Source organism: Oncorhynchus mykiss, chromosome 16 (assembly GCF_057628025.1).
Source record: "Oncorhynchus mykiss isolate SJ-2025 chromosome 16, ASM5762802v1, whole genome shotgun sequence".
Taxonomy (NCBI): Eukaryota; Metazoa; Chordata; class Actinopteri; order Salmoniformes; family Salmonidae; genus Oncorhynchus; species Oncorhynchus mykiss.
In genome coordinates, this window is record NC_143037.1 from 73,538,226 (window position 1) to 73,545,869 (window position 7,644).

Genomic DNA, 7,644 nt, shown 5'->3' on the forward strand with positions numbered 1-7,644 from the left:
ACCAGAGTAACGCCGGGGTCCTTCACAGTTTTATTTGAGACGACTGTACAACCATTAAGATTAATTGTCAGATTCAACAGAAGATCTCTTTGTTTCTTGGGACCTAGAACAAGCATCTCTGTTTTGTCCGAGTTTAAAAGTATAAAGTTTGCAGCCATCCACTTCCTTATGTCTGAAACACAGGCTTCTAGTGAGGGAAATTTTAGGGCTTCACCATGTTTCATTGAAATGTGTCATCCACATAGCAGTGAAAGTTAACATTGTGTTTTTGAATGACATCCCCAAGAGGTAAAATATATAGTGAAAGCAATAGTGGTCCTAAAACGGAACCTTGAGGAACACCGATTCACAGAGACAAACTGATATCTTTCCGACAGATTAGATCTGTCAATTTGGGTTTCCAATCTCTCCAAAATAATGTGGTGATCGATGGTATCAAAAGCAGCACTAAGGTCTAGGAGCACGAGGACAGATGCAGAGCCTCGGTCTGATGTCATTAAAAGGTAATTTACCACCTTCACAAGTGCAGTCTCAGTGCTATGATGGGGTCTAAAACGAGACTGAAGCATTTCGTATACATTGTTTGTCTTCAGGAAGGCAGGGACTTGCTGCGCAACAGCCCTTTCTAAATTTTTTGAGAGGAATGGAAGATTCGATATAGGCCGATAGTTTTTTATATTTTCTGGGTCAAGGTTTGGCTTTTTCAAGAGAGGCTTATTACTGCCACTTTTAGTGAGTTTGGTACACATCCGGTGGATAGACAGCCGTTTATTATGTTATTATTCTCCTATTACATAGGAGGGCCAAGCACAGGAAGCAGCTCTTTCAGTAGTTTAGTTGGAATAGGGTCCAGTATGCAGCTTGAAGGTTTAGAGGCCATGATTATTTTCATCATTGTGTCAGGAGATATAGTACTAAAACACTTGAGTGTCTCTCTTGATCCTAGGTCCTGGCAGAGTTGTGCAGCAGACTCAGGACAACTGAGCTTTGAAGGAATATGCAGATTTAAAGAGGAGTCCGTAATTTGCTTTCTAATAATCATGATCTTTTCCTCAAAGAAGTTCATGAATTTATTACTGCTGAAGTGAAAGCCATCCTCACTTGGGGAGGATGCTGCTTTTTAGTTAGCTTTGCGACAGTATCAAAAAGGAATTTCGGACTGTTCTTATTTTCCTCAATTAAGTTGAAAAAATAGGATGATCGAGCAGCAGTAAGGGCTCTTCGATACTGCACGGTACTGTCTTTCCAAGCTAGTCGGAAGACTTCCAGTTTGGTGTGGTGCCATTTCCGTTCCAATTTTCTGGAAGCTTGCTTCAGAGCTCGGGTATTTTCTGTATACCAGGGAGCTAGTTTCTTATGAGAAATGTTTTTATTTTTTAGGGGTGCAACTGCATTTAGGGTATTGCACATGGTTAAATTGAGTTCCTCAGTTAGGTGGTTAACTGATTTTTGTCCACTGACGTCCTTGGGTAGGCAGAGGGAGTCTGGAAGAGCATCAAGCAATCTTTGTGTTGTCTGTGAATTTATAGCACGACTTTTGATGCTCCTTGGTTGGGGTCTGAGCAGATTATTTGTTGCAATTGCAAACGTAATAAAATGGTGGTCCGATAGTCCAGGATTATGAGGAAAAACATTAAGATCGACAACATTTATTCCATGGGACAAAACTAGGTCCAGAGTATGACTGTGACAGTGAGTAGGTCCAGAGACATGTTGGACAAAACCCACTGAGTTGATGATGGCTCCGAAAGCCTTTTGGAGTGGGTCTGTGGACTTTTCCATGTGAATATTAAAGTCACCAAAAATTTGAATATTATCTGCCATGACAACAAGGTCCGATAGGAATTCAGGGAACTCAATGAGGAACGCTGTATATGGCCCAGGAGGCCTGTAAAAAGTAGCTATAAAAAGTGATTGAGTAGGCTGCATAGATTTCATGACTAGAAGCTCAAAAGACGAAAACTTCATTTTTTTTTTGTAAATTGAAATTTGCTATCGTAAATGTTAGCAACACCTCCGCCTTTGCAGGATGCACGGTCACTTGTGGTCACTTGTGTAACCAAGAGGTGAGGCCTCGTTTAACACAGTAAATTCATCAGGCTTAAGCCATGTTTCAGTCAGGCCAATCACATCAAGATTATGATCAGTGATTAGTTCATTGACTATAATTGTCTTTGAAGTAAGGGATCTAACATTAAGTAGCCCTATTTTGAGATGTGAGGTATTACGATCTCTTTCAATAATGACAGGAATGGAGGAGGTCTTTATCCTTGTGAGATTGCTAAGGCGAACACCGCCATGTTTAGTTTTGCCCAACCCATGTTGAGGCACAGACACGGTTTCAATGGGGATAGCTGAGCTGACCACACTGACTGTGCTAGTGGCAGACTCCACTAAGCTGGCAGACTGGCTAACAGCCTGCTGCCTGGCCTGCAACCTAATTTCATTGTGGAGCTAGAGGAGTTAGAGCCCTGTCTATGTTGGTAGATAAGATAAGAGCAACCCTCCAGCTAGGGTGGAGTCCGTCACTCCTCAGCAGGCCAGGGTTGGTCCTGTTTGTGGGTGAGTCCAAGAAAGAGGGCCAATTATCTACAAATTGGGAGGGGCTGAAAACAGTTTTCAACCAGCGATTGAGTTGTGAGACTGCTGTAGAGCTCATCGCTCCCCCTAACTGGGAGGGGGCCAGAGACAATTACTCGATGCCGACACATCTTTCTAGCTGATTTACATGAGGAAGGTCCTTACACGCTCAAGGTCCTAAACGATATCATAACCGCCATCGATAAAAGACAGTACTGTGCAGCTGTCTTCATCGACCTGGCAAAGGCTTTCAACTCTGTCAATCACCGCATTCTTATCGGCAGACTCAATAGCCTTGGTTTCTCAAAAGACTGCCTCGCCTGGTTCACCAACTACTTCTCAGATAGAGTTCAGGCTGTCAAATAGGAGGGCCTGTTGTCCGGAACTCTGGCCTTCTCTATGGGGGTACCACAGGGTTCAATTCTCTGGCCGACTCTTTTCTCTGTATATATCAATGATGTCGCTCTTGCCGCTGGTGATTCTCTGATTCACCTCTATGCAGACGACACCATTCTGTAAACATCTGACCCTTCTTTGGACACTGTGTTAACTAACCTCCAAACGAGCTTGAATGCCATACAACGCTCCTTGCGTGGCCTCCAACTGCTCTTAAATGCAAGTAAAACTAAATACATGCTCTTCGACCGATCGCTGCCTGCACCCGCCCGCCCGACTAGCATCACTACTCTGGACGGTTCTGACTTAGAATATGTGGACACCTACAAATACCTAGGTGTCTGGTTAGACTGTAATCTCCAATCCAAAAATAAATCTAGAATTGGCTACCTATTTCACAACAAATCCTCCTTCAATCATGCTGCCAAACATACCCTCGTAAAACTAAATATCCTACCGATCCTTGACTTTGGCGATGTCATTTACAAAATAGCCTCCAACACTCTACTCGGCAAACTGGATGTAGTCTATCAAAGTGCCATCCGTTTTGTCACCAAAGCCCCATATACTACCCACCACTGTGACCTGTATACTCTCGTTGGCTGATCCTCGCTACATATCCGTCGCCAAACCCACTGGTTCTAGGTCATCTATAAGTCTTTGCTAGGTAAAGCCCAGCCTTATCTGAGCTCACTGGTCACCATAGCAACACCCACCCGTAGCATGCGCTCCAGCTGGTATATTTCACTGGTGATCCCCAAAGCCAACACCTCCTTTGGCCGCATTTCCTTCCAGTTCTCTGCTGCCAATGACTGGAATGAATTGCAAAAGTCACTGAAGCTAGAGACTTACATCTCCCTCACTAACTATAAGCATTGGCTATCAGAGCAGCTTACCGATCACTGCACCTATACACAACCCATCTGTAAATTGCCCACCCAACTACCTCATCCCCATATTGTTATTTTTTTTGCTCTTTTGCACATAACCTAAAGCTACATAACCTTGACATACAGTGCCTTGCGAAAGTATTCGGCCCCCTTGAACTTTGCGACCTTTTGCCACATTTCAGGCTTCAAACATAAAGATATAAAACTGTATTTTTTTGTGAAGAATCAACAACAAGTGGGACACAATCATGAAGTGGAACGACATTTATTGGATATTTAAAACTTTTTTAACAAATCAAAAACTGAAAAATTGGGCGTGCAAAATTATTCAGCCCCTTTACTTTCAGTGCAGCAAACTCTCTCCAGAAGTTCAGTGAGGATCTCTGAATGATCCAATGTTGACCTAAATGACTAATGATGATAAATACAATCCACCTGTGTGTAATCAAGTCTCCGTATAAATGCACCTGCACTGTGATAGTCTCAGAGGTCCGTTAAAAGCGCAGAGAGCATCATGAAGAACAAGGAACACACCAGGCAGGTCCGAGATACTGTTGTGAAGAAGTTTAAAGCCGGATTTGGATACAAAAAGATTTCCCAAGCTTTAAACATCCCAAGGAGCACTGTGCAAGCGATAATATTGAAATGGAAGGAGTATCAGACCACTGCAAATCTACCAAGACCTGGCCGTCCCTCTAAACTTCCAGCTCATACAAGGAGAAGACTGATCAGAGATGCAGCCAAGAGGCCCATGATCACTCTGGATGAACTGCAGAGATCTACAGCTGAGGTGGGAGACTCTGTCCATAGGACAACAATCAGTCGTATATTGCACAAATCTGGCCTTTATGGAAGAGTGGCAAGAAGAAAGCCATTTCTTAAAGATATCCATAAAAAGTGTCGTTTAAAGTTTGCCACAAGCCACCTGGGAGACACACCAAACGTGGAAGAAGGTGCTCTGGTCAGATGAAACCAAAATTGAACTTTTTGGCAACAATGCAAAACGTTATGTTTGGCGTAAAAGCAACACAGCTGAACACACCATCCCCACTGTCAAACATGGTGGTGGCAGCATCATGGTTTGGGCCTGCTTTTCTTCAGCAGGGACAGGGAAGATGGTTAAAATTGATGGGAAGATGGATGGAGCCAAATACAAGACCATTCTGGAAGAAAACCTGATGGAGTCTGCAAAAGACCTGAGACTGGGACGGAGATTTGTCTTCCAACAAGACAATGATCCAAAACATAAAGCAAAATCTACAATGGAATGGTTCAAAAATAAACATATCCAGGTGTTAGAATGGCCAAGTCAAAGTCCAGACCTGAATCCAATCGAGAATCTGTGGAAAGAACTGAAAACTGCTGTTCACAAATGCTCTCCATCCAACCTCACTGAGCTCGAGCTGTTTTGCAAGGAGGAATGGGAAAAAAATTTCAGTCTCTCGATGTGCAAAACTGATAGAGACATACCCCAAGCGACTTACAGCTGTAATCGCAGCAAAAGGTGGCGCTACAAAGTATTAACTTAAGGGGCTGAATAATTTTGCATGCCCAATTTTTCAGTTTTTGATTTGTTAAAAAAGTTTTAAATATCCAATAAATGTCGTTCCACTTCATGATTGTGTCCCACTTGTTGTTGATTCTTCACAAAAAAATACAGTTTTATATCTTTATTTTTGAAACCTGAAATGTGGCAAAAGGTCGCAAAGTTCAAGGGGGCCGAATACTTTCGCAAGGCACTGTAGCTTTTCCTCAATAATGAGACTGCTAACTATGTATGTAGCCTAACCTTTCCCATTTGTTGGTGAATTAGCTAATGTATTAGTGTGTGTATATATATTAAGTGTGCGTGTGTGTATTACACAGGAGGGTGGTGGAACCTTAATTGGGGAGGACGGAATTGTGGTGATCGCTGGAGCGGAATCAGTGGTTTCCATGTGTTTCATGCCATTCCATTTCCTCTGTTCCAGACATTATTATGAGCTGTACTCCCATCACCAGCCTCCTGTGTTGTATTACATGTGTGTGTTCGTGGGTGAGTTTGTGTGTGTGTGTGTGTGTGTGTGTGTGTGTGTGTGTGTGTGTGTGCGTGGGTGAGTTTGTGTGTGTGTGTGTGTGTGTGTGTGTGTGTGTGTGTGTGTGTGTGTGTGTGTGTGTGTGTCCATCAGTCATGACCTTCAGACAAGTAGCAGTCTCCAGGGAGTGGAGGCGATCAAGCAGGGAGAGATTGTTTCCGATCTCACAGGAGAGAGAAAAGTGAAGAGAGGAGAGAGAGGCCTCTCCCTCTGCCTCATTAAGGCACAAAGCCCCCCTAGGAAATGATCCTGCTCAAAAACTGTATCATCTGGAGACAAAGCCACACACATAAAGGTATACATTAAAGTACGCCTATGGATGGAAGCATTAATGCAGTAAACACACACACACAACTCTGACGTCCACAGGCTAGCTAACCATCAGGCCCAGGCCTCAGTGGGTGGTAGGCAGGGTAAGGTTGGTCAGCAGCCCCCCCCCCCCCACACACACACAACTCTGACGTCCACAGGCTAGCTAACCATCAGGCCCAGGCCTCAGTGGGTGGTAGGCAGGGTAAGGTTGGTCAGCAGCCCCCCCCCCACACACACACAACTCTGACGTCCACAGGCTAGCTAACCATCAGGCCCAGGCCTCAGTGGGTGGTAGGCAGGGTAAGGTTGGTCAGCAGCCCCCCCCCCCACACACACACAACTCTGACGTCCACAGGCTAGCTAACCATCAGGCCCAGGCCTCAGTGGGTGGTAGGCAGGGTAAGGTTGGTCAGCAGCCCCCCCCCCCCCCCCACACACACACACAACTCTGACGTCCACAGGCTAGCTAACCATCAGGCCCAGGCCTCAGTGGGTGGTAGGCAGGGTAAGGTTGGTCAGCAGCCCCCCCCCCCCCCCCCACACACACACACAACTCTGACGTCCACAGGCTAGCTAACCATCAGGCCCAGGCCTCAGTGGGTGGTAGGCAGGGTAAGGTTGGTCAGCAGCCCCACCCCCCCCCCCCCCCCCCACACACACACAACTCTGACGTCCACAGGCTAGCTAACCATCAGGCCCAGGCCTCAGTGGGTGGTAGGCAGGGTAAGGTTGGTCAGCAGCCCCCCACACACACACAACTCTGACGTCCACAGGCTAGCTAACCATCAGGCCCAGGCCTCAGTGGGTGGTAGGCAGGGTAAGGTTGACTGACTGATTCACTGACTGACTAACCAACTGATTGACTGGCTGACTGACTGACTGATTCACTGACTGACTAACCAACTGATTGACTGGCTGACTGACTGAATGACTGACTGACTGACCAACTGATTGACTGGCTGACTGACTGAATGATTGAATGACTGATTGACCAAACTGACTGACCGAATGACTGATTGACTGACTGACTAACCAACTGATTGACTGGCTGACTGACTGAATGACTGATTGACTGGCTGACTGACCGAATGATTGAATGACTAATTGACTGACTGACTAACGAACTGATTGACTGGCTGACTGACTGACTGACAGATTGACTGACTGACTGAATGACTGATTGACTGAGTGAATAACCAACTGATTGACTGGCTGGCTGACTGAATGACCGACTGACTGACTAAGCAACTGATTGACTGGCTTGCTGACTGAATGATTGAATGACTTATTGACTGACTGACTAACTAATTGATTGACCCGCTGAATGACTGATTGACTGAATGACTGATTGACTGACTGATTGCCTGGATGACTGACTTATTGACTGACTG